General features: G+C 44.2%; 1 long non-coding RNA gene across 1 annotated transcript; it reads right to left on the bottom strand.

Moving 5' to 3' along the window:
- Positions 1-14,126: 14,126 nt before the first annotated feature.
- LOC130040869 (uncharacterized) lies at positions 14,127-27,058 on the bottom strand. Its single transcript, XR_008795029.1, has 4 exons — positions 26,920-27,058; positions 18,662-18,759; positions 17,677-17,777; positions 14,127-14,210 (listed from the first exon to the last, which is right to left on the bottom strand). It is a non-coding gene; the product is annotated as an uncharacterized LOC130040869 (long non-coding RNA).
- Positions 27,059-27,887: the final 829 nt, after the last annotated feature.

Raw genomic sequence — 27,887 nt, 5'->3', positions numbered from 1 at the left:
CCGCTCTGTGAAGTAGAATTTTGCACGAAGGAGACGGTGGTCCAATTCCGTTCGAAATTTTGGGACAACAGCGACATCAGTCAGGCAAAACCGTCGATTGAATATGATGTGGTCTATTTCATTGTGGAATCGTCCACCGGGAGACTCCCATGTCCATCGTTTAGATTCTGCCTTCTGGAACTGTGAGTTACCATGAATGGTCTTGGTCGACATGATGAACTCAGACAGTCTCTCACCCTGTTCGTTCCATTCTAGGCCATGGGTCCCGATGTGAAGTTCTTCAGCTGATCTTCTCGGTCCTATCTTGGCATTAAAATCACCCACAATGATCTTGTAGAAGGTGTGGTCTTCTTCATAGAACTTCTCTAGCTCCATGTAGAACTTCTCGATTTCTCTTTCATCATAGTGAGATGTTGGTGCGTAGACAACGAAGATAGAAACTGCAGGCAGTGAGCCACATCTATTCTAATGTAAACGTCCGATTCGGGTTGTTAGGCATTCGAATGAATCAATGCTCTTGGCCAAGTTTGTGTTGACAAGGACACCGACGCCTCCAACACCTCTTTTATCGCATGTTCCGAGGAACAATTCTTCTCCAGTGTCGAAAACAGCATGGTGAGATTCGTGCCTTCTTGTCTCGGTCAGACCAATGATGTCGTACTTGATCATTCGTGCTTGTATCATTCGTCCTCGATGGATGCATCTGATGCTAGCGTACGTGCATTGAAAGTACAGACGATCATTTTTGTCCCCATAGTATACAAGGGGATACAGTGCTGCAGTAAGAATGGTGGAAACTGTGTCATTTGCTGCTCTGTGGGTACAAGAACCACACTGAGTCCAAGACCCGGAGAAGACCGAACAAACAGAGGTGACAGACTTGAGCAGAGACAGGAACTGCAATCAGAGACTGGAAGGAGATACACCAGAACCTTCAAAGGGTCCCCTTTGTGAAGATATCTGATCAAACCCCCACCTCCAGCCGAAAAACTCCAGACCAAGGCAACCCCGAGACTATGCATAGAAAAACAAGCCTTGGCGGCCATCGAAAGCAGCTCCATCTTTGGGGAAGCCCATCCTCTCTCTTCAGTGCTTCACTCTCCACTCTCTCCCACTTTCTCACTCTCTTCCCTTCGAAAACCTCCAACTAAAATCTGTTTGATGGCACTGCTCATCTACTCCTGAAATTCTTTTTTGCCAGGCGAGACAAGAACCCTGATGCTCTGGGTCACTCCTGGGCCTGGCTTCTCCTTTCCCGCAAAGAGCAAACCCTCGCTCCAACCTGAGTCCTTGGCTCCCCGAGAGATTGGGTGATGGGAATCAACTCCCATGCCTAGAAGACCAAGCGGACGTCAGGTGTGGCTTGACGGCCACCCAGTGGAGCAGGTGGGGGTCAGGCTGAGCAGGGGCCTTAGCATGGCAGACCTGATCAGTCCAAGTCTTCCCAGAGGGACCTAGAGTGGCAGAGGTGGAGGGGGAGAGAGACTCTCTTTCTCTCTGACTCTGTCTCTCTATCTCTTTCTGTCTCCGACTCTCTCTCTGTCTCTCTGACCTCCTGTCTCACCTCCTGTCTCACCTAAGTCACCAGTGGGGCCCACCGACATCAAACACGACTCAAGTGAGGTGGAAGAACCAGCACAGATGGAAGCGTTAGACAATTCTGAAGGCCCGTGAGAAGTGATGTTGAAGAGAGATGGGCGGGAGGGGAGGTTCCTCTCATGGTCTTCTGCAAGACTGGAGAGAACTGGGGAACTCTCAACTGTGGGGAGTGGAAAAAAACCGTAAAATTCTCAGACGAAATATATCTCCACCTCTGACACTAGTTTGAGTCGAAAATCCTTCCTAGAATTTGAAGTGAAAAATCCTTCTTCCTATTTCCTTTCCTTCAGCACTCCAAGCTCAGCACACACCACTTCGAACTTCCCTTCTCTGCATGCAAACTTCGCCTCTCTCAGCCAGCAGGAATGGCCTCTTTCCCCCCAGCACCACCCCAGCCCTGCCACACAGTGGTTCTCAGAACTGTCCCTAGACTCCCTCCCATCACTGTCTGCGACTAACTTCCATCCAAAACTCACCTCCTCCTTCCACCTGATATTTTTCCAATCGAAGTTTCTTTATACACTCCACACACCACTGTAAATTCGCACTCTCACCAATCCACCACCACGCTACAAAGAAGAGGATCAGATGAATCCAGGCCAGGGCCTCCAGCCCAATTGTTGAGTCACAATCCCACTTAACAACCACCCTGATGCTGAGCCCTGCCCCCAGCGACGCCCTGTCCCCAGCTGAAGGGACTCAAGCTGAAGGGACTCTGCCTCTGCCTCCCCCTTGAAGAAATTCCTTTCCTCAAGCTGCTGCTTTTTTCTTTCTTTTGTTGTTTGTGGGGCCAACCCAGCAGGGCTCAGGGCTGACTCCTGGCTCTGCACTCAGAGATCACTCCCAGTAGGCTTTGGGGACAGATGGGGTGCCAGGGATCGAACCTGGTTCATTACATGCAAGACAAGCACCCTAACAGCCCTGACAGCTTTTTGAAATTAGCTTCGTAGTGTCTCAGTGAATACTTACGAGACTCAGTGAGGGAATGAAATGGTCTTGGAAATACTAATGTTCAAAGTACATATTAGGTCTGGGGCAATGGCTTAGCAGCAGAGTTTATTCGTTACATGCATGTGACTTGGGTTCGATCCCCAGGACCTCAACACACACACACAGACACACACTCACAATACACACACACTCACACAGGCACACACACTCACACAGACACACATGCACACCTGTATGTCACAAAGAGTTTTGCCTAGGATGTCTTCAGTCGAATGAATGGATTGAGGTTTTTCATCTACTTGGAACTCACTTTGGGGTAACACGAGGTACGGGTCTGGGTTCATTTCTTCCCAAGTTGCTGGCTAGTTTTCCCAGTGCCACTTTTGGAAGACAATTTCCCAGTTTCAGTTCACACTCCTAGCTCCTCTGTCGAAGATTAACTCACCAGATCCCTGAGCACCTCTGTCTTAGACTCTCAATTCTGTTCCATTGGTGTGAGAGTCAGGCTTTTTCATACAAACCAGCCTTGCTGATGTTTATGAGAGTTTTGACTTGCATTTCACTGATAATCAGTGAAGATGTGCACTTTTGTATATGCCTGAAGCCATCTTTATGTCTCATCTGCAGAGGTGTCTGCCTACCTCCTCTCCACATGTCTTCTGGGTGACTGTCTGGTTGATGCTGAGCTTGGAGAGTCCTGTGTAAGTCTCGGCTATTAGTCTTTTGATGTGTATGCATACGTCTTCTCCCAATCATGCTTTTTCTTTTAGGTCTCATTTCCTCAGAGTGAAAACCTTTTTGTGGTTTGATGTCACATCATTTCTTTAGTTCGCTTTTGATTTCTGGCTTACGGGATTGTAAGACACCTCTGAAGTGAAGATCTTGGAGACTCTTGCCCATGTTTTCCTCAATATAGTTTACAGAAGCGGGTTTGAGGGGTTCAGTAATAGTATAGCAGGTAAGATGCTTGCCGTACACAAAGCCATCTCAGCACCCATATGGTGGCCCCCACCTCCCTTTCCTGTCCTGCCAGGAGTGATCTCTAAGCTCAGCTTCACGAGTGAGTCCTGAGCACAATTGGCTGTGCCCCAGCCCGTCAAATAAACAAAAAGAAAAAAGTTTGAAGCCAAGGTCTTCGATCCATTTTCAATTCCTCTCTGTACAGCCTGAGTTGCAATTCCTGTTGCATTTCAGTGCACGTGACTCTCTGGGTGTCCCGGCACCATTTACTGAAGAGGCTTTCCTCATTCCACTTCATGCACGTAGCCCCTTGATCTATTCAATTCCCAGACATCGGCATTTGTTTTCTATATTAAGGAATGTTTCTATTTGAGCTTCACCACTACGCCGATGTGCAATTCAGGCCCTGCTGAAAACCCATGCAGTTCTCCTTAACTAGTTCCTCTAAAGAGAAGACCTCAGTGTTCAAGTGGGAGAGTTTTAGATATTGAGATCACTTAAGTGCTGAAAGTTGCAGTTAAAAATCACGGAAATTCGAAAAAGTTCTATATACTTGCAGAAACAGTCTGAATATAAAATTCAGAAAACAACCCTAGGATTATTTTCTAGCAGCTACCAGACAGTGGTAGAGCACTTGCCACGCACACAGCTGGCGCAGGTTCCATCCCTGGCACCACTCGGTTTCCCTGAGCCTCACCAGGAATGATCCCTGAGTGTAGAGCTGGGGTAAGCTCTAAGCACCGCTGAGAGTGGTCCAACAGCCACTGGAAAAGTTCTTTGTGAGTTTTTGGTTTTTGATTCGGGGCCCCAAGTGGACATGTTCAGGGGTTCCTCCTGGTTCTGCACCAGGAATTACTCCTGGTGGTGACTGGCGGGCCATAGGCCATGCCAGGGAGTGAACCCCGATCAGCTGCGTGCAAGGCAAGCACCCTAACAACTGTACTACATCTCTAAGCCCACCCTCTAAAAAGCGAAGTTTTCCATGATCCAAGGAGCTGGCAACATAGGACGTGGAGTGAAGTGCTAGCTTTGCACGTGACTGACCCTGCTCCATCCCTGGTACCACGCATGCTTCTGAGAGCACTACCAGGAGTGACCCGGGAACACAGAGTCTGAAATCAATCCTGTGCACAGCCAGCTGTGTTCCCCAAATGCATACATGTACAGAAGACAATCTAATTCTTTGAATGTCCAAAATTCGAGAAAGAGAACAAAGCCTCTGTTCCTGATACCCATAATTCCCATCATTCTGTTTTGGTTTTGCTGTTGTTTTTCTCTGTGGCACCAAACACCTGGTTCGACTCAGACTTCCTCCTGGCTCTTGCTCGGAGCTCACTCCTGCCAGGCTGCAGGGAACACGGGAACCGGGTTGGCTGTGTGCAAGGCAAGCACCATAACCTCTGCACTGTCTCTCTAGCCCTGGCCCGTGGTTCTGAATCATGAAGTCCCTCTTCAGAGCAGCTGTGCTGTGCACGTCACCTTGAATGCATGGTTGGGGGTGTTGGTCAAGTGGAAGAGCACAGGCCTAGCCTGCGGGAGACCCCAAGCTGGACCCCAGCCACGGCCCAGCCGCTCTCCAGGAGCGGCCCTGCCCTGCCAGGTCCACGCACCAAACCCTCCGGCCTGCACCAGTGAGCAGGGCAGACACAGGGGCCTCGCTGGTCCCGAGCGCCACTCGAGGTGCCCAAAACACGTGCTCACACACGGGGCATATTTCTCAGGGACAGGCCGTGTTTCCGCAACCACACACACATGTTCTGTATTTCTGGGAGAGGGGGAGGGGCACAGCTCCTCGTGCTCAGGGGCTGTTCCTGGCTCTATGTTTGGGAATCCCTCCTGACCGTGGGCAGTGCCGGGGATCTCCCCCAGGCTGATCCCCGGTTCAATGTGCAGCTACCCACAAAGCGAGAGCATCTATGCGCCGCAGGGCTGAAGCCTCCTGTCACATGCAGCCAAGCCCGAGAGAGGCACGGATCCCACTCCCGGGGCCCCTCTCCAGCCGCACTGCAGAGTGCCACCGTCCCCACCTCCACTGGGGGACAGGCCACCACCGCGGCCATGGCTCATGTGTCCTGAGCGTCTCTGCTGCGCAAAGGTCCTGCGAGGGGCACCCGCATCTGGCTGCGCAACAGCCTCAGCCTCCCTCTAGGGCAGGGGACCAGGCACAGGAAAACGGTCTTTCAGAGAATCCATCATCATCCTCACACCTCCACGGTCGCCTGCAGGAACTGCGAGACAGAAGACACCCCCAGGCTGAAGGCGTCCCCGGGCCAGCTCGCGCCTCCAGGGGAGGGAAGGGGCCCTCCGGCCCTCAAGTCTGGGCTCGCTTCCCTCTGCCCTCATCCAGGGCCAGGGGAGTCGGGCAGGGGAGGCGGACACACGCTCCTAGAGGAGACACGGAGGCATCATGCTCTCCACGAGACCGCTGCAGTCACGCCGAGTGGGTCAGACAATAGCGGAAGTGAAAGACTGCTACAGTGCCCCTGAGAGAACACTCCGAGGAGCCGGAGTGATAGCACGGTGGGTAAGGCATGTGTCTGGCCCGGGTTCAATCCCGGGAAACACCACTGGTCCCTGAGCCCTACCAGGAGTCATCCCTGAGTACAGAGCCAGGAGGAAGCCCTGAGCACCTCTGGGGACGGACCAAAAGTTTTTCAAACAGAAAAATAGGCCTAGAGGGCCCAAGGGTGTAGCTCAGCAATAGTGCACAGGCCTTGCCTCTGTGAGCCCAAGTTCAATACTGGTAGAAGGATAGATGGAAGGGAGGTAGAGGAGGAGGGACAGAGGGAGGGAGGGAAGGAAGGAAACGCACTTCGTTCTTCCCAAAACAGCCTATTAGAATTTGTCGAATCATACCTCCTAATTTTCCCAGAAGAAACCGGTATCAGGGCCAGCACAATGACTCAAAGGGTTGGAGCACATGTTTTCCATAGAGGACCTCCAGCTTTAAGCTTCAGGACCTCACAATTCCCCGAGGTGTCTGGAAGTAACTCCCAGGGTTCGAGACAAAAATCGACTCCAATCACCTCTAGGCGTGCTTCAAAACCCAGCCAGAGAAGCTTTTCAGAGGAGAGAGAGTGCAAGGCATGAAGGCGCTCACCTTGCTCACGGCTAACTCTGGTTCAGTGTCCGAACCACAAAATCCTCTGAGCACCACCAGGAGCAATCCCCAGCCCAGAGCTGTCACAGCCCTGAGCAACAGCGGGTGCAGCCCAAAAGCTCCCCCGGGCCCCACAACAATAGAAAATTGCTAGCAGCAGCGATGGCGGGTCTCTGTCCAGCCAGTCCCCGAGTGAACACACTGAATGATAAGCAAGCTCAGGCACAGTGTGTGAAACCAGAACAGTCTGAGAAAGGAGAAGAGAAAGGAAAAGAAACTCCCCAAGTGGGGAGAAACTTCGGATAGGACTAAATTAAGTAGTGCTCATTCTGTGGGATTTTATAGGTTAACTTTGTTGCATCTCGACGTGTGTGTGTGTGTGTGTGTGTGTGTGTGTGTGTGTCTGTGTGTGTGTGTGTTCACTTGTGGAGAGACAAGCATGCTACAGAGGATGCAGGGATCCTCCAGAGAGTTCTGGCTCGTTCGGGTCTACTGGGTTCTCCAGTTGACTATTTGCCTTGGGTCCTGCCCATTGTCTTAGTCACTGGTGAGCTGAAGCTCTGGGGCAGAAATCAGGGTCTTGGGAAATGACTAAACTTTCCTTTCTCTGGAAAAGCCCAAGATTTTGCAGGAATACTGGAATGGAGACAGTTCAAATGGAGGTGCTCACACCATCTGGGGAAACTGAGGCTTCCTCTTTCACTCTCGCCACTAATTTGGGTCCGAGGCAAGCACCTTCCCCACTGTACTGTCTCTCAAGTGTTCACCATAACCATGTTGGGTATTTTGTAAGATCAAGCAAATGCCCTAATATATTCAAATGAGACAAGAAACCCCACAGTTCGGTTTAAGAAAAGGCTCACTAAAACAGATTAACTGAGGTCAATTCAAACAGACTGACTCAGGCCCAGCAACACCTGATCTAGGTCTGCTAGAAGTGGCCTATTAACAGTGAGAGTGGAGAGAGAGTGCTGGTTTCTGAATATCAATCCCCCCAAAACCAGGGCCTCTTCGACAAACAACTGACTCCAGATCTGGTGCAGGCGATGTCCTAGATCAGCCAGTGATATATCACTGTCCACCCCAAACTTGCGAGGAAGGTCCCTACTCCAATCCAGGCTACTTCCGAGGACACCCCCAGCATCACTGCAATGGTGCCAGGGACCCCAGGAGCACCATGTGACTGGGTCTGAGCACTGAAACTTTGGTTGCAGTTGGTTGAATATTGCCCTAGGAACGGCTCCCAGGCCCTGAGAACTGCTAGGGAGGCCGTGAATGGTACAGAATTTCAACAAATGAGTAAACAGATTTTACAAGTCCACACACCAGTGTGTGTGTGGGAAAGACAGTCAAGTCTCAGGCTGGAAGTTTCAGTTCCATGGGCCAGGACTGGGAACTGAGGCCTCGCGGCACACACCACTTAAGCCCTTTCCCAAGGACAATGGCTAAGGATGAAAGACTGCAGATTGGATCCTGTTAACACTCTGATACTTAAAACAGGAAGGGACTGGAAATGGCCTAACTACCCCAGAAAGATTTTACAATGCAACATGCAGATAATGGATTACAACAAAGAAATACATAATTGCTAATAAGAAAAAAACATTTGTCTTTTTGTGGCTGAAAAAAAATTATAACAGCACAGAGAGGTATATCCTGTATTGGTCTTCAAATATATTTCCGTATTTATAAAACTTATTCCTGAAAACATGTAACAAAAATCTTTTTTTGCGGATGAAAGTAAACCAATATTTTCCCGCGTTTTGTTTCTGCTTTTTACAATAAAAATATAGTACTGGAAAGCTACCCATGATGTAGTCGATATGCCGAACACAGGAACAACAACACAGTAACAACAAGTCTCACAATGGAGACGTTACTGGGCCCGCTGGAGCAAATCGATGAACAGTGGGAGGACAGTGCTCCAGTGCTACTTTTCTAAAACTGTCGATATAAAAATGGAGAGCAGACTAGAAAACAGGATAGGGGCTAAAGCACAGTATCTTGCACGCAGCTGACCCAGTTCAATCCCAGCACCACATGGTCCCCCATCACTTTGTTTTGCGTAACTGTTACTGATTGGGCATCATGAGTAACAGTTCCCCACCTTCCAGCACCTTCTCCTCTGAGAGCCCGTTCCCTCTATCAGTGTCATGCTCTTCCCTGTCCTAACCTACCCTCCCTAGTGGCAAGCCGACCACTGAAAACCAGCGCCATTCCTGTTGCCTTTGAGTCTTTGCTATTCCCTCTTTGTTTCTTTATAGCCTACATATGTGAGAGACCGTTCTTGTCTGTCCCTTTCCTAACACTGCTCGGTTGACAGTCCCCAGACCCACCCAAGTAGTAGGAAACAGCATGGTTTCTTCTTTCCTTAAAGCCAGTACTATTCCATGGTGTAGATGCAGCATTTAGTCCGGTTTTGACCATTGTAGAAAATGCCGCAATGGACATGCACATGAAACTGTCTTTTCTGAATAGACTCCTTCAGTCCTTGGGGTAAATGCCAAGAAGAGAGATGAGCTTAATCCCAAGCTACCGAGAGTATTTCGCCCTCACGGCAGAGCCTGGCAAGCTACTCATGATGTATTCGATACGACAAACACAGTAACAACAAGTCTCATGATAGAGACGTTACTGGGCCCGCTCGAGCAAATTGATTTTAATTCACATTTCCCTGATGACTTGAACCTACTTCCTAAGTATGTCTCCATTCCCTTCATTTCACTTATGGTTGGTACTCCAGATCTTCCCATAATTATAAAAAGAATCTTATAAAAAGTTTTCCTCGCTCCAGAGCAACTCAGTAATTCTTCCCACAGTGATCAAAGTAAAACTTTACAAAATGGCAACATAACTATATTCTGTGTGTACTGGGATACAGTTGATGTAATAGACAAGTTATTTTGTGTCCAAATATCAAATCTTGGCTTTTTCCTCCAGTTCTCAGTCTGTGATGCAAACAAAGTTTCTCAAAGATACTTTTATTTTGCCTTTGCTCTTCCCATTGTAAAGCCAGAGATAGAAATGTAAGGGCCGCCCCGGCTAAGAGTCATGAAAGAGTTACGTGGTAGGAAAGAGTTAACCAGAAAACTGTAAAATCTGTGAAAGCTAGAGTTGCAAAAGCTGGCTCGAAAGAGTTATAATGTAGCTCCCACCTACACCCTGCTAGGACCTTGTGGTTGGGCCACATATGGGGACATGTGTGAGGAAGTTAATCTTGAGCAAGTGTCCTGCTGTTCTTGGGAAAGCTGCATATTGCTGTACTGTAAGATTCCTTTTCTTATTCTTGGTTATAAAAACCCACTGTCCTTTGGCTCGGGGCTCTCTACCTCTGTCCTGTTTGCAGGCCGTGTAGTGAGCCCCAGCAAGCTTGGACGATAAACCCTGTGCGTGTTGCATGAGGAAGTCTCTTGGAGTCTTCCTTCACGGGCAGCGAGCGTCTCGACCCTAACACCATGATCCCCCTCCTGACACAGAACTGATCATGCTCTAGCTAAGTTTATCCCCATTAAATTTCATCTGTGAGAGCAGAATTCACGTTTGATCACTTGTTTTCATGCCTATTGGTGCACTTAATTTTTGTAAAATTGATGAATCACTTCATTAACATTAACTTTCTGAATATTAAACAAAACTCTGGTAAAGGCTAAACATTAGGAATGAATGGAAAGAAACTCGGGCTTGGTACTGTATAGTTATTTGGAGTCTAATCTTAATCATGCTGTAATTACCGTAAAAATTACAATAGTAGTTACAATTACTACTGTTTCTGAGCCTCACGCAGCTGTACTTAGGTCTCACCTCTTGCTCTGCTCTCAGGGATCACTCCTGGCAGGGCTTGGGGGAACCATAAATGGTGCAGGGAATCAAACCCAGGTCGGCCGTGTGAATCACCTGCTGTGCTATTGCTCTAGCCCCTCTATCAATGGACTGAACCTAGTAGAAATGAAACAAAGATTTGAGAAGTCATGAAATGGCAAGCCTGGTATTGCTGTCAATAATGCAAATTCTAATCTAAGGATTATGATCGAGTAAGAAGGCATTAACAGTGAAGAACTGGATTTCCAAAAAGAAACCATTTGGGGACGTTCTCCTCTCGCGTCTTGATCGCCACGGTACTGACTAGTATTAACAAATATCACTAAGCAATCTTATGAAAGGCACTGGAGCAAATATTCCATGTATTAGCTCATTCCTTCTAAGAGCCTCTGAAGAAAATGCTTATTATTTGACTATTCTTTCACTTTCCAAAAATTAACGGTAACTTGCTCCAATTGCTTCCATGTCAAGATGAAGAGCTCTATCCACAATCACCACAGGGTACTGACACTTTGTCCCCTTCACGCATAGGTGCAGTGGAAAGCACAGGACTTGTGACTCACCAATCCTTCAGATTTAAACCACAGATCAACTTCTTTCTCAGCACTTTTTACTGAGTCACGACGATGAACAATGTTGCTGCCAACCTGAATGCAAAAGTCCCTTGAATGGTGCTAGACTGAGAATCCGCTGGGTTGGGTCTCCCCAGTCAGCAACTTCACAACACTCAGTCCCTTGCAGACCAACTCACCATGAGTCAAGAGTTCATGAACTTCACAAGCTCTGGGAAGAACAGAGGGACCGGCGATACGCTGCTGTGGGAGGTGCTTGGGGTCCTGCAGAACTGCATGGCCACAAGGCAGAATCCCTTCTGCTCCAGACACTTCATGTTCTATGCTGCGCTCCCTTGGGCTTGATGCAACGAAGGTGCGCTCTGCGTTGGCTCTGGTCTGAGGAGCTGGGGACGGGGGAACATAGAAGTTGCCAAGTGAGGCAGGCGTAGGCCCTTACTCTCGTTTTAACTTAAGTAGAAACTGAGAGTCTAGGTTTTTGTGTTTGTTCTGTGGCCACGCCTAGGGGTGCTTACTCCCGGTACTGCACTCACAATCACTCGTGGCAGGGCTCGGGGGTCCGTCAGGGTTGCTGGAGACTGAACCTGGGTGAGCTGTGTGCAACACAAACGCCCGACCTGCTGTACTAAGTCTCTCCCGTCTCCCAAATTGATGTTTAAAGAGTTTACCTTGCGCAGTATTAGCATACACCTCAGAGTCCTGGGCCCCACGAAAACAGGACGAGAACGCTCTTCGGGTCTCCCAATGAGGAATTGAAAGAACTATGCTAAGAGTATCACACTTCACTCAAATGAGAGAAAGAATCCGGAGGGTTTTTTTTTGCTTTTTGGGTCACAACTGGCGATGCACAGGGGTTACTCCTGGCGGTGCTCAGGGGACCATATGGGATGCAGAAAATCGAACCCAGGTTGGCCTCATGCAAGGCAAACGCCCTACCCGCTGTGCTATCTCTCCAGCCCCGAATCCTGAGTTTTGACCTCCGTTGATGGTCAAGAATCAGGGACGCTCTCTTGTTTTCCAAGGCGTCAAAAATCAGATGGGCTGGACAAGTAATGAGATTTGGAGACGACCACTGGACTAGAGCGGTTACCGACTGGATTCCATGGGACGTCAAAAGACCGCGTGCCCGCCCACCTACCAGATGCTCAGACTACTTCGTCAAGACCCTGAATGATCGGTTTGAGGCTCTTCGTGTTCCTAGAATGAACAGATGCCACTGGGCTACACTAGCACGTGACAGGGACAAATGGAGACATTACTGGTGCCCGCTCGAGCAAATCGACGATTAACAGGAAGTCAAGTGATCAAGTGATCCAGTGATCAAGTGACCTTGCACAGTTAGTCAAAGGCATACACTTTTGGTCATGCAAACCAAAACTCAAAACAACTGTAAAATAAGATAACTACATCAGTGCTTCTTTGCAGTAAAGCAACAAATCATATTTTCTAAAGACTATACTTTATTTCAACTACTTTCAGAAAAATCACTGTAATAATAGTTTGCTATGTGCTTACTATGTGTCTAGCCCTGTTCCAAACACAAAATGTGCTTATTTCCTTTAATTCTGCAAACATGTACTGAGGTTGAAATGATCAAGTGACAAGGGAACTCAAAACACTGGTGACCCAAAGAAACATGCCGGATCCAGTCCCAGAAGCCAAATGGAAGATGAAGCCAGAATCCAGACCTGAGAGTCAGTGTCCAGAGCCTTTTGCCTTAACTACACCATGAAATTGTTTCTGAAGGAAAAACAAGTGCACATAAATTTTTTCAGTTTTGTTTTTTTTTAATTAATGCAAATTCTAAGGTAAATTATGGGACTGCTACATCTTTGGTCCCTGATCCCTATGCTGGTAACACATATTAATATACAGTTTGGAGCAATTCAAGCAGCTACACACGAAGAGTTAGAAGACAGGGGCAGGAGAGACAGTCCTGCAGGCAGAGGGCATTTGCCTTACAAGCAGCCAGCCCCGGTTTGATCTCTTGCACTATATATGGTCCCCCAAGCCCTGCCAGGAACAAGCACTGAGTACAGCAGGGTGTGGCCCAAAACAAAAAACAAAACGAAGGAGAGAGAGAGAGAGAGAGAGAGAGAGAGAGAGAGAGAGAGAGAGAAAGAGAGAGAGACAGCAATTTCTGAACCTTCTCTATACTTTCAAAGCTCTGTAATCATAAGAAGAACACTTATTGCAGTTTTATATTAGAAACGGCAATAATAACTCTAACCTATCTTATACATATATCGAAAAAATTAATAAAAGGACATTTACATATCAAGATACCGTGTATTAAAGACTTGAAAACCTCTTCAAATCATTCAAAAGTCAACACACAACCACTTGAATGCCAATTCTTCCTCAGGTTAACCAATGGTAGGAAACAAAGTCAGATATAAAACATTTGTAGACTAGTATGTTTACAGCAGCATCAGCTCACTGCTTGTGCCTATGTTGCCGATGGATGTGGACTGTAAACTACTGAAAGTAAAAGTACTGGAGTTGAACGAAGACATCACTGGACTTTTTCAAATGAGCTGAAGTCAGTCTTCTTTCAACTTAATACTGAAAGCAAATACCCTGCAGCTAACAGATTTTACGTTAGTGAAGTGGTACAATATTAAAAAGTTTGATAAACAACCTGGTTACCTATTTAATTGCCTCTCAGTTCATACGCTAATAAACAGCTCTGTCCCGTGGCTATAAGACTCATTAAAGTGCAGAAATAATGGAACACTTTGAGATACAGAAGAGTGTACCTAGATCTAGACTTAAAAAATTTGTTTTTTTACAATGCTAGGAATCAGATTCAGGCTTCACATAGGCAAGGCAAATGCTGTACCACTAGTAGCTCTATCTCCACTCACAGATTTAAGATTTTTAAATGATACAAACTATTATCTTTACAAATACATTTTATTATTGAGTTTTGTTTCAGAATAAGACCTTTAAATATTTCACTTAAGTTCACTTCAGTTTTCAACTACAATTCACTTTATAGTTAATTATATTCAGTCCTTTTCTGTATGATACCATTTCCTTAAAAAGCCACACATACTATTTTCAGTAGAGAAAATTTTACTTATTAAGATCAAAGGTAACTAATTTCAGTAAAAATGGAAGTCAACCACCATATCTTTTCTTAAGTTCTTCAAGAGACGTATTCTTCAATCCTGATTTATCTATGTGATTGAACAATACACGTGCAACTGGAAAGGGGAAAAAAATTCTCCATGTTAAATCACCATTTTATAAATCTAACTGGAACAAAAATTAAAAGGGATACTCTGAAATGTAAAACAAAAACTTTTTACATTTTAAAGCAATGATCATTAGTATTATTATAACTCTAATTCAAATATTTCAAAAAGGCAACCCAAGAATAAGAAATTGTACAGCACTCCAATGAAATTCTTTTTTGCTAGAATATTTCACTTTCTGTCTACATCTTTAATGACATAATATAAATTAACTCAATGTAGAAATTTTTAAAAGTGTGCCTCATCTGAGTAACAAGAACACTTTTATATACTACTATGTCAATAAATTATTTTTCAAACTTATAATCATTATTTTGCAATTTTTATACTACTATAACACAGCAGGTAGGGCGTTTGCCTTGCATGCAGCCAACCTGGCCAAACCGGGTTCAAGTCCTCCACTCCCTTCAGAGAGCCTGGCAAGCTACCTGTGACATATTCCCTATGCCAAACACAGTAACAAGTGTGGAGATGTTGGAGATGTTACGGGGCCCGCTTGAGCAAACTGATGAATAATGGGAGGACAGTGACAGTGACAGTGATACTCCTATAAATTGAGCATCAGCAGTGATCGCTACAAATCATGTTTGATGAGCTATTTACTTAAACAAGGCAAGCACCCCGCCATTGTGGTAACTCTCCTGCCCCTCAAACTCAACGCTTTAGAATAAACATGGTTATGGTTCAGTTTTTCAGTTACTTATTGTCTTTCCATTATCTTTTAATGACAGTATTAATAAAAGATAATAACCAAGAGAAACTGGATTCTTCGTCACATGCCAGGAACCACTGTAAGGGACCAAAATTGAATTTAGCTGACAGCAGTAACCCAAGCAAGACAGTAATCTGGGCAGGTCACTCTGAAAAGCATATCACATTCTTTGGGTACACCTGAACTTATACAAGTGGTCAGACTCTAGTATGTCCAACAAATGCATGCTGAGAGGCTGTTATAGACTAAGCACTGTTCTCAAATCTGATGCCCAAAAAACAAGGAAAGGTTCCTGCTCTGAGGGAGTTTCATTCTATTATGGGGAGATAATCACTGTCACTGTCGTCCCGTTGTTCATCGATTTGCTTGAGCGGGCCCAGTAACGTCTCCATTTTGAGACTTGCTGTTACTGAATTTGGCATATCGAATACGTCATGGGTAGCTTGCCAGGCTTTGCTGTGCGGGTGAGAGACTCTTGGTAGCTTGCCAGGCTCTCTGATAGGGGCGGAAGAATCAAACCCAGCTCAGCCTAAGGCAAACGCCCTACAGCTGTGCTATCGCTCCAGCCCGGGGAGATAATAAATATACAAAATTCAGTATATAAGAATAAATACATTATCTGCATATTTATTATAAGAAAATAATAATTCTTTAAAAGGTATTTTGTATATTATAATAAATATACAACATTATGTGTATTTATTATTCATTTACATACTAGGAAGAAAAATGAAACAGTAATAAGTAGTGATGAGGGAGAGGAAGTGGCAGTTCCTCCAAGTAGGCCTCTGAGGGGGTGATTGTGAGAGGGAAACTGAATGCGATGAGGAAGACAACAAGATGAAGAATGAGAGAAGATACTGCAAACTGGGGGAGAGGCAAATGCAAGGAATCTAAAATAAGATTAGCAATTTTGTATATTGAAAGATGGCGTGGTTGGGCACCAGGATTGAACGGAAGCAAACCCGGTCAGAAGAGTGTTTAAAAAAAGGAATGGTTCTTAATGAAATTTTTAGGGGCTGTTAGCAATCTGAAAAACAGAAACTGCGATGTTTTAAGACCTTCTCTTTAGAACCTCTCTAAAGGGAGGGGAGATAGTTCAGAGGCTGGCACGCGTGGCTGCCAAAGAGGCCCCCAAGTCTGATTCCCAGCACCTGAACCCCCCACCCCAAGCACTGCTCATGAGGCACCAACCCCCAAATCTCTACAGTGCTCACACATCCACTTTCCCAAGTACAATCTAAAGCTTTATACTGTTATTTTTTGTTTGGTTTGGCGCCGTATCTAGTGGTGCTCAGGGCATTCCCAGAGGCCCAGGCGACCGTATGTGGTGCTGGGCTCTGAGCAGGCGCCAACAGCAGGCAAGGCCAAGTGCCCTGCCCCAGCCTCTCTCTCTGGCCCCTGAAAAATATTTTTCCTAGTGACTCAGACTCATTCCACTTCACTGCTAGGAACTTAGCTTCTCAAGCTAAAAGTACCTGAATATAGTACACTGAGTTTTTGTCATTTTAAAAAATAAAAGAATGCTAATCATTTTTCTCAAACCAAAGTATAAACCAAAATTCTAGGTAATAATCTTTCTGCATAGTTTGATTAAACTTAGTTTTCCAAAGCGACACTTTATGCTGAAAACTGAGATTTCAGGGATCTAATTATTTAGATGCTTATTTAGCGAATAAGGAATCAATTATTGAGGTTCCTCACCTGCCACTCATTGTCCCCTCTACAATGTATTGTTTTCAATATTCTGAGTTCAGTTTTTTCTTTCCTGCTGCAGTTCCTCTGTTCTATATCTCCCATCCAAGACTCTCCTTCACTCCTTTCCCCTGACTCTTGTACTTCTTCAGGGGTTGAGCTGACATCAAAGCTCTCATGCAATGGCTTATACTCCAGTGCACCCCCCCCTCCTGCGCCTGCAGCCATCAGAAACTCTATACAGGTTCCCAACAATAAAAATGAAACCGTTACACCATCACTGCATTTTCAAATAGAGAGACCAGATTACAGAGACAGGTGGCCTATGTTTAAATCCAGGGTCCAGAGTCCTACCTATGGGACCTTGGTCAAATTCCTCGTCAAGTTCCTCCCTATGCCCTGGTTTCCCACTTTGCAACAGAAGAATCATAATCAATCTTATATGTCATAATAACGTTGTTGACAGGACTAAAAACCTTAACTTTGGGGCCAGAGAGATGGGACTGTGGGTAGCATACTGCCTTGTAAGCAGCATCGGTCCCTGGCATTCCACATGGTCCCCCGAGTCCACCAGAATGATCTCTGAGTGCAGAGCGGGGACTAAGCTCTGAGAACCAACAGGAGCTGGCCCTCCAAAACCAAAAAAAAAAAAAAAATGTTTTCAGGGGCCAGAACGATAGCATAGCAGGTAGGGCGTTTGTCTTGGACGTGCCTGACCTGGGTTCAATCCCCAGCATCCCATATGGTCCCCCAACCATCGCCAGGTGTAATTCCTGAGTGCAGAGCCAGGAATAAACCCTGAGCATCGCTGGGTGTGACCCAAAAAGCAAAATAAATAAATAAATCGGTCTTAACTCTACTTAAAGTAACTGATTTTATTATAATTAAATTCGATTGTATGTACCTTGCACACAGTAAATACTAAATATTCACAATCATTTGTTGAATAAAGAGACATGTACGAATATAAAAACAAAGAAATTATAAAGATTTCTTCAAAGAACTTACTTTTTTTCTCAGGTTCTGACATAAACATCACGGCCATATCAAATCGTCATAATTCAGAGAGCCTTTGCAAAATTTCAAAAATGAGTGATGGTTTTTCTTTCCTGAAATAAGCCAAATATAAAAAGCAATAAGCAACTTAAAGTAATTCACTGAATTCTGTTTACTAAGACAATTTTTCTAGTAAATATATATGAAGTCTTCCCCTGTCTTTTTAAAAACAAAACAAAACAAAACTAGAGACCATCTGTATTTTAAATGCCCAAACAGAAAGACTTACCAAGTCAACTGAAGAAAATTATAATATTCTTGTTTTTGGCCCACCTTGTCACCTTACTCCTGACTCTGGCCAGGGGTTATTCCTGACAGAGCACTGGAAACAGTGTGTGGTGCTAGGGACTGAATCTGGGTTGGCCCTGTGCAAGGCAGAGAAATGCCTTACTCCCGCTGGTACTATTGCTCAGGCCCGAGAAGTAGTATTATTCTTTTTGTTTTTGTTTTTGTTTTTTTTTTTTGCTTTTTGGGTCACACCCAGCGATGCTCAGGGGTTACTCCTGGCTCATGCACTCAGGAATTACTCCTGGCGGTGCTCGGGGGAACCATATGGGATGCCGGAAATCGAACTAGGGTCGGCCATGTTGGCTGCGTGCAAGGCAAACGCCCTACCCGCTGTGCTATTGCTCCAGCCCCGAAATAGTATTATTCTTAAATAGGCGGTTTGACACAGATATTCTGCTATACCTTGCCACTTCTATCACATTATTAGCCTTCCCATTAAAATAACATTCAAGATTACTTTTCCCCAAAACTAATAATGCCCTTTTTATGGCTAAAACACACCATCTCTTTACAATTTCTGCAACAGTAAAACTAAATGGAGAGTTAGTTGGACTATATAAGCAGTACTGTGATAGTAGAATTAATGTTCCAAATCACCAGAAAAAATATACATTACAATAGGAAGTTAACTTAAAAAAATCCTACTTACTCAATGTAAAAGTCATGCAGAATTTTAATGATCTGGTTGAATACATCTGGATCTAGATTTTTCTGGAACAACTTAGGATATAAGGATGGTTCAATTTGCTTGGGGAAAAAAATACAAAGGTAAAATTAAGCAGCGCGCCACCTTGTCCCGCAGGTGGGTTGGAGGAGCACCCCCCCCCCCCACGCACCGTTTCGGACTCCCCTAGTCCCAGGAACCAGCGAGAGGTCTTGTCCTGCAGGCAAGTGTGGCCTCGAGCCAGGGGGCGTGGCCTCTGAGCTAGGGGCGTGGCTAGGAGCAGGGCCTCCTCTGAGGGCACCAGCCACTCTTATTTTCCCCTTTCCTAGCTCTTTGGACTCAGGTAATTTGGGGGAGAATACCCTGGCCATCTCAAACACATTATGCCAATAATCCACTAGCTTACCCCAACTGCACCATAATACCCTTAGACACAAGAACCTGTACAAGTCCAATGTAAAAGAATACATCCCCCGAAATGTCACTAGAGGCCTCACATAAGCCACAGAGAGCACATGAGAGGAAGCTGAAGGGGAAAAAGGTGACCCCCATAGACCGAGCTCACCAAGAATCCCGAATCGCACCAAGAGGGAAAACTGATAGTGAAGATAGAAAACTGAGAGACTGGAAGATCGCACCTCCATACTACCACAAGAACATGAAGAAACTAGTCGAAGTGACATCTGCACTTGTTTATTCATTGCAGCACTCTTTACAATAGCCAGAAACTGGAAGAAACCTGAGTGCCCAAGAATAGATGACTGGTTAAAGAAACTTTGGTACATCTACACAATGGAGTACTATGTAATAGCTCTTAGAAGAGATGAAGTCATGAAATTTACATACAAGTGCTACAATATGGAAAGTATCATGCTAAGCGAAATGAGTCAGAAAGAGAGGGATAGACATAGAAAGATTGCATTCATCTGGGGGATATAAAGTAACAAAATATGAGATTAATACCCAAGAATAGCTGAGATCAACACTAGGAGGATTACTCCATAGCTTAGAGGCCAGCCAGGTATTCTAGGGGAAAGGGCAATTCAGATAGAAAAGGGAGCACCAAATAAAGGGTGTCTGGAGGATCCTCCTAGGAGGGGAGATGCATGCTGAAAGTACACTATGGACTGAACATGTTTGCCACTCAATGCCTCTTTTGCAGACCACAACACCCAATAGGAGAGAGAGAACAAAAGGGAATGCCCTGCCACAGAGGCAGGGTGGGACGGGGGGGATGGGGTGGGAGGGATGTTATCCATGGGGGTGGAAAATGGGCACTGGTGGAGGGATGGGTATTTGATCATTGTATAGCCGAAACCCAAGCACAAAAATTTGTAAATCTACAACTGTACCTCATGGTGTTTCACTAATAAAAAAATTTAAAAATAAAAAAGAACATGAAGAAACAGCACAAATCCCCGCCATGAGGGGAAGATGAAGAAAAAGGTCCAGAAGCCCCAAGAGAGGCCACTCACAAATATGGTCTCTCCGATAAGAAATGCAGAGTGGAAATGTTGAAGATGTTCAATGAACTCAAAGAAACAGTGGAAAAGACATCCAGGAAATTAAAAGAGGACTTGAATGAAACAGTGGAATGGGCAGTCAACAGAATCAGGAAGAAATGATAGTAGAAATAGGAAAGCTACAAACAGAAATCATGAATAAAGGATTCAAGAGATGAAATAAAAAACTCAGTGGGTGCCCTCAACAGTAGAATGGCTACAGCCGAGGACAGAATCAGTGAGCTTGAAGATGAGCAGCAGAAAGTTGACAGACAACAAGAAACCATGGGAAAAGACCTCAAAATAGCGAATCGGGGATGAATCCAAGAGGAACAACAGGAGAATCATCAGAGTACCAGAAGGACAAGGAGGCAACTGCAATGAAAAAGCCACAGTTAAGATATCACTGCCGAAAAGTTCCCAGAGCTAGAGAATGCAGGCAACCAAATCCAAGGAGCCCAAAGGGTACCAACTAAAAGAGACCCTAACAGAAACACTCCAAGACACATCATAGTCAGAATGATGGATGATACCGATAGAGACGCAATACTATAAGCAGCAAGGTCAAAGAAGGGAATCACATACAAAGAAGAACTCCTATCAGAGAAAACCCTCCAAGCCCAAAGACAATGGGGGGATATAGTGAAAAAACTGAATGAAACAAACGCCTCACTAAGAATACTCTATCCAGCTAAACTCTCACTAACACTCGAAGGAACTGTACACTATTTCGCGGTTAAACAGCTCAGGAACTTCATAGCTTCAAAACTTAAAAGAAGGACTAGGGGGGCTTCCGTAAGACGAGAAAATCCCCTACAAGCACAACAAACCCTTACAGAAAGATGGCACAAAACCCTGTGACAATAATCTCTCCCAACGTCAATGGTCTAAATGCACCAATCAAGAGACACAGAGTGGTAAAATGGATCCAGAAACTGAAACCAACATTCTGCTGCGTACAAGAAACTCATCTCAACAGTCAGCGCAAACACAGACTCAAAGTAAAAGGATGGAAGACAATCCTGCAAACAAACAACTCCCTCAAAAAAGCTGGGGTGACCAAACTAGTATCCAACAACATAGATTCAGGTTAAAAAAGATTAGAAGGGACAGGGAAGGCCATTTTCTATTTATCAAGGGATATGTACAACAGCAAGAAATCACACTCTTAAATGTATATGCACCTCACGAAGGACCAGCTAAATACTTAGAACACCTGCTAACAGATTTTAAGGAGGACACTGCTACCAATACAATAGTAGTCGAAGACTTCAACATCGCCTTATCACCTCTGGATAGATCAACAAGAACAAAACTCAGCAAGGAAACATTGGCTTTGATGGAACAAACAGAAGAGAGAAGGCTAACAGACCTATACACGGCTTCACACCCCCAAAAGAAATAATACACATTCTTTTCCAGTTGACACGGAACATTCTCCAAAACAGACCATGTACTGGATCACAAAACATACCTCACCAGAATCAGGAAAACAGAAAGTGTATCAACTATCCTCTCAGACAACAATGTGCTAGAAACAGAAGTTAATCATGCGAAAACGTGGAGAAGCAAACCCAACAAATTAAACAACTCAATGTTGAACAATGAGTGGGTCGGGAAGGAAATCAAGGAAGAAATCAAAAGATACCTGGAAACAAATGAGAATGAAGACACGATTTACCAAAAGCTATGGGACGCAGCTAAAAGCAGTATTAAGGGGAAATTTTATAGCCCTGCAAGCATTCCTCAGGAAAGAAGAGCCCACATAGATAACTTGACTTCACAGCTCAAGATCTCAGACAAGGACCAACAAAAGGAGACCAAACCAGGAAGAAAGAAAGAAATAATAAAACGTAGAGCAGAAATTCATGACATGGAAACCCAAAAAACAATACAAAAGATCAATGAAACCAAGAGCTGGTTCTTTGAGAAAATATACAAAATTGATAAACCACTAGTGAGACTCACAAAGAAAGACAGAGAGAGAACTCTAATTAACTGAATCAGAAATGAAAAGGGGGACATCACAAGAGAAACCAAAGAAATTCAGAAGATCATCAGAGACTACTTTGAAAGTCTGTATGCCACGAAACAAGAGAACCCAGAAGAAATGGATAAATTCCTGGATTCCTATAATCTCCCAAAGTTGAACCAAGAAAATCTGGAATACCTGAGTAGACCTAAAATATCAAGGAAATTGAAACTGCAATCAAAAGTCTTCCCAAAAACAAAAGCCCGGGTCCTGATGGATTCACTAGCAAATTCTTCCAAACATTTAAAGACTTACCAAAAGCTATTGCCAGTTCTCCTCAAGCTCTCCCAAGAAATCAAAGACCAATAAACCGTCCCAAATAGTTTCTATGCGGCACAAATCTCCCTAATACCAAAAGCAAACAAAGACGCCACAAAAAAAAAAAAAGAAAACTATAGGCCGATATCCCTGATGAACACAGATGCAAAGATCCTCAACAAAATATTAGCAAACGGAATCCAACAACTCATCAAAAAGATCATACACCACGACCAAGTGGGATTCATCCCAGGGATGCAAGGATGGTTTAACATTCGGAAATCAATCAACATAATCATCATATCAACAAAAGAAAAGATAAAAACCATATGATCATATCAATAGATGCAGAGAAAGCATTTGACAAGATCCAGTACCCGTTTATGATGAAAACTCTCACCAAAATGGGTATAAAAGGGACTTTCCTCAAAATAGTCAAAGCCATCTATGACAAACCTATGGCAAGCATTATCCTCAGTGGGGAAAAACTAAGGGCCTTCCCTCTAAGATCAGGGACAAGACAAGGATGCCCACTCCCTCCACTTCTGTTTAATATAGTACTGGAAGTACTTGCAATAGCGGATAGGCAAGAAAAAGACATTAAGGCATTCAGATAGGAAAAGAAGAAACCAATCTCTCATTATTCGCAGATGACATGATATTATACTTAGAGAACCCTAAGACCTCTACCAAGAAACTCCTAGAAACAATAGACTTGTATACTAAAGTTGCAGGCCGGAGTGATAGCATAGCGGGTAGGGCCTTTGCCTTGCACTCAGCTAACCCAGGTTCAATTCCTCTGCCCTTCTCGGAGAGCCCGGCAAGCTACTGAGAGTATTCCACCTGCATAGCAAAGCCTGGCAAGCTACCCATGAAGTATTCGGTATACCAAAAAACAGTAATAAGTCTCATAATGGAGACATTACTGGTGCCCCCTTGAGTAAATCGAAGAACAAATGGGGGACAGTGCTACAGTGTTATAGTAAAGTTGCAGGCTATAAAATCAATACCCAAAAGTCCATGGCTTTCCTAGATGCAAATAACGTGAGAGAAGAAAATGACAGGGAAAAAAGAAACCCCGTTCACAATCGTGCCTCAGAAAATCAAGTACCCTGGAATCAGCTTAACTAAGGAGGTAAAAGACCTGTACAAAGAAAACTACAAAATGCTACTTCAGGAAATAAAAGAAGACACAAGGAAATGGAAAGATATCTCCTACTCATGGATTGGGAGAATTAACATTGTCAAAATGGCAATACTCCCCAAAGCATTGTACAAATTCAATGCAATCCCTATAAGGATGCCCATGACATTCTTCAAAGAAATGGAGCAAACATTCCTGAAATTTATATGGAACAGTAAGCCCCCACGAGTAGCTAAAACAATTCTTGGGAAAAAGAAAATGGGAGGAATCAACCTCCCCAACCTCAAACTCTACTACAAAGCGGTAATAATTAAAACAGCATGGTACTGGAACAAAGGCAGAGCCACAGACCAATGGAACATGGTTGAATATACTGACACCCCTCCTCGCCCCAAATATATGACCATCTAATCTTTGATAAGGGAGCAAGACATGTGAAGTGAAGCAAGGAAAGCCTCTTTAATAAATTGTGCTGGCAAAACGAGACAGCTACATACAAAAAAATGGGCTCGGATCTCTACCTAACACCATGTACAAAAGTAAGATCAAAAAAGATTAAAGACCTCAACATCAGACCAGAATCCATAAGGTATATTGAAGACAAGGTTGGCAAAATCTTCCACGACATTGAAGCTAACGGTATCTTCAAACATGACATGCCACTGGTCAAGCAAGTGAAAACAGAGATAAACAAATGGGACTATATTAAACCAAGTTCTGCACCTCAAAAGAAACAGTGACCAAAATACAAAGACAGTCTACAGAATGAGAAAAGATATTCACCCAATACCCATCTGATAAGGGGTTGATATCAAGAATTTACAAAGCACTGGTTGAACTCCACAACAAGAAAACTTCCAACCTCATCAAAAAATGTGGTAATGAAATGGAACAGAAACTTTCTCAAAGAAGAAATCTGAATGGCTAAAAGGCACATGAGAAAATGCTCTATATCACTAATCATCAGGGAGATGCAGATCAAAACAACAGTGAGATATCGTCTCACACCACAGAGACTGGCCCACATCCAAAAGAACAAAAGCAACCAGTGTTGGTGCAGGATGTGGGAAGAAAGGGACTCTCCTTCGCTGCTGGTGGGAATGGCAACTGGTTCAGCCCTTTTGGACGATTCTCAAAAAATTAGAAATTGAGCTCCCATTTGACCCAGCAATACCACTCCTGGAAATATAACCCGGAGAGGCAAAAAAGTACAGTCGAAATGACATCTGCACTTTTATGTTCATTGCTGCACCGTTACAAGAGCCAAAATCTGGGGAAAAAAAAAAGTGCCCGAGAACAGATGATGGGTTAAAGAAACTTTGGTACATCTACACAAGGGAATATATGCAGGTGTTAGAAAAGATAAATCATGAAATTTGCATACAAGTGGTTCCATGGAAAGTATCATGCTAAGTGAAATGAGTCAGAAAGAGAGGAACTGACATAGAAAGACTGCACTCATCTGGGGAATATGAGGTAACAGAATGGAAGACAAACACCCAAGAGTAAGTATCAGGAGGTCTGCTTCACAGCTTGGAAGCCGGCAGCACATGCTGGGGGAAAAGACTACTCAGATAGAGAAGGGAACACCAAATAAAGGGTCTTTGAAAGATTCGCTCGGGATAGGAGATGCGTGTTGAGAGTAGACTATGGACCGAACACGAGGGCAACTCAATACCTCTACTGCAAACCACAACACCCTAAAGGAAAGAGAGCAAATGGGAATGAGCTGCCACAGAGGCGGGACAGGGTGGGGGGATGGGGAGGGGGATGGCAGGGCTACCGGGATCACTGGTGGTGGAGAGTGGGCACTGGTGGAGGGATGGGGACTCGATCATTATATAACTGAAACCCAAGCACAAAAGTTTGTGAGTCTACTGCTGTACCTCATGGTGTTTCACTAATAAAAATTAAATTAAAAAAAGATAAAATTAAATTATGAAAACATTCAGGGACCACAAATTATATAACTGATTAGATGATAAGCAAATATAGCAAAGAATAACTACCATAAGCACTATAAGCAAAAGCACTGAGTGAATAATGAGGTTGACACTGAACGTAATTATGACAGAATAAAAGTAACTAAAGATACTTGGATCTCTGTTTAAGCCAGTTAAAAATTTCATAAACAGGGACTAGAGAGACAGCATACCAAGTAGGGTGCTCGCCATGCATGACATTGACCCAGATTCAATCCCATATGGTCCCCCAAGCCCACCAGGAGTAATTCCTGAGTGCAGAATCAGGAGTAACCCTTGAACACTGCCGGGTGTGATCAAAAAGAAAAAATTCATTAGCAGAGAGACAGATATACTACCCTGAGACAGGAAATCTGAAAGTTCAAGAAGCAATAAAATAATTTAAGATATTAAAAAATAAAATTACATGAGAATATAGATTTAGGAAGCAATGGCATACTTCGTAATTTCAAGAAATAATCTGAAATTATTTTCCTGAAAAATCCATTATTTAGCAATCCATTAATCCATTATTTAGCAAATTTCTTATGATTTGATTATTTTTCTAGAAGCAACCAGAAGCTTGCTTTTAGGCCAGATATTGCAAGCATTGCTTAAAACATAGACGGTACACAATGTATTTTAGCATTTTTCCCCAGTTAAAAAGGTAATAAATTTATGATACCAAAATTTATATTATTTTCCTGGAATTTCTATAGACTCTATTTTCAAAGATTTCCCTGGGTGCAAGTATTTGCAATGGTCCTGTCAGGATAATATATCCTATCAGGCAACGGGTAAGAATGGTTTCTATATAAATATACAAAAAAAAAAAAAAACCTCTACTACTACATCCGGCTGCACAGGGTGATGCAGCGTTTTATTTTGAGGAGGACGAAGAGAGCTGTGGAGAAGCACTTAACGAAGAAGTATGGAACATGTGCTGAAGTGCCACCTCTCCAGCCGACAGAAAGCTTCTTATGAGGACGTCATCCTGCAGTCTGGGTGAGTCGGCCTGCTCCTGCTCCCTGCACCTGCCTTCCTTCCTTGTTTTTTAACCCTTTTTGGGGAGCGAGAGCACAGTGGGGAGGGCGTTTGCCTTGCACACAGCAGACTGGGGTTTGACTCCTCCGCCCCTCTCGGGGAGCCCGGCAAGCTACCGAGAGTGCCTGCCCGTGTGGCAAAGCCTGGCAAGCTACCCCTGACCTATTCCATATGCCCCAAACAGGAACAAGTTTCACAACGGAGGCTTACTCTAGCAAACAGATGAACAACCGGAGGACACTTTAGTAACAAAAGGGGTCCCTGAACGTCTAGCTACAATGCAACTACTAGCTGCTCCTTACCTTCAAATACTGATACAACATATCTGGAGAACTTTTCAACTGTCTGAAATCAGATTCAAGTTGGAATGAGTTTGCAGGAAGAGGCGGAAGAACAGCTGTGATAAACGGAGTCAAGCCTTTGTCTGCCTCTGTAGAAATCTCACTGAATGCCGGACACACATTCGACCTCAAACTAATTGGAGGTCTGAAATATTGCAGAAGCACCAGTCAACAATCACAAAAGAACCATATAAAAAGTTACGAGTTTACATAAGGAAGGGATCATTTTAATTTCTACGACGATTAGTATTGTATATATTGTGTTGTTCTGGGACCACACCCAGTCACGTTCAGGGGTTACTCCTGGCTCTGTGCTCAGGATCACTCCTGGTAGGTTCGGGAAACCATGTAGGATTCCAAGGAGCCAAAACACAGAGGGCCACATGCAAGGCAAGAGCCCTACCTGCTGTAGTATTTCTCTGGCCCCAATATCATATTCTTAAAAATGACTGGATTACTCTAACTGAAGCATACATATTTTTAACAAGACAGATTAAGCCTCTGAAAATTCCCACATGCAGAGTAAATAATCTATTCTTGTATGTTCGGCCTTATTAAGCTGGAAGCCATTTAAACACATCATTTTTATACCCCTCATTACTACATTACATATACATAAAACTCAGCCCTTCAGAATCCTGAACAGTTTTAGGAAAGATAATCCAAGAGGGAAAGAATGTTCTTCCTTCTTAAAAACAGAACAAAAACTATGTAAAATGTTAATCCACAATCCATCAACTCACATGTATCACTATAAACCAAAGTATGACTCTGTGGGGTGTTTGCCTTGAGTGAGGCTACTTGGGTTCAATCCCCAGCATCCCATATGATTCCCGGGGCCCCTGCCAGGAGTGATCCATGAGACCAGAGCCAGGAGTAAGCCCTGAGCACCACCTGGTGTGGCTCAAAGCCCAAAAAATAAAAAATAA

The sequence above is a fragment of the Sorex fumeus genome, unplaced genomic scaffold (genome assembly GCF_029834395.1).
Source record: "Sorex fumeus unplaced genomic scaffold, SorFum_2.1 ptg000095l, whole genome shotgun sequence".
Lineage (NCBI taxonomy): Eukaryota > Metazoa > Chordata > Mammalia > Eulipotyphla > Soricidae > Sorex > Sorex fumeus.
This window is presented reverse-complemented; position numbering and strand designations above follow the sequence as displayed.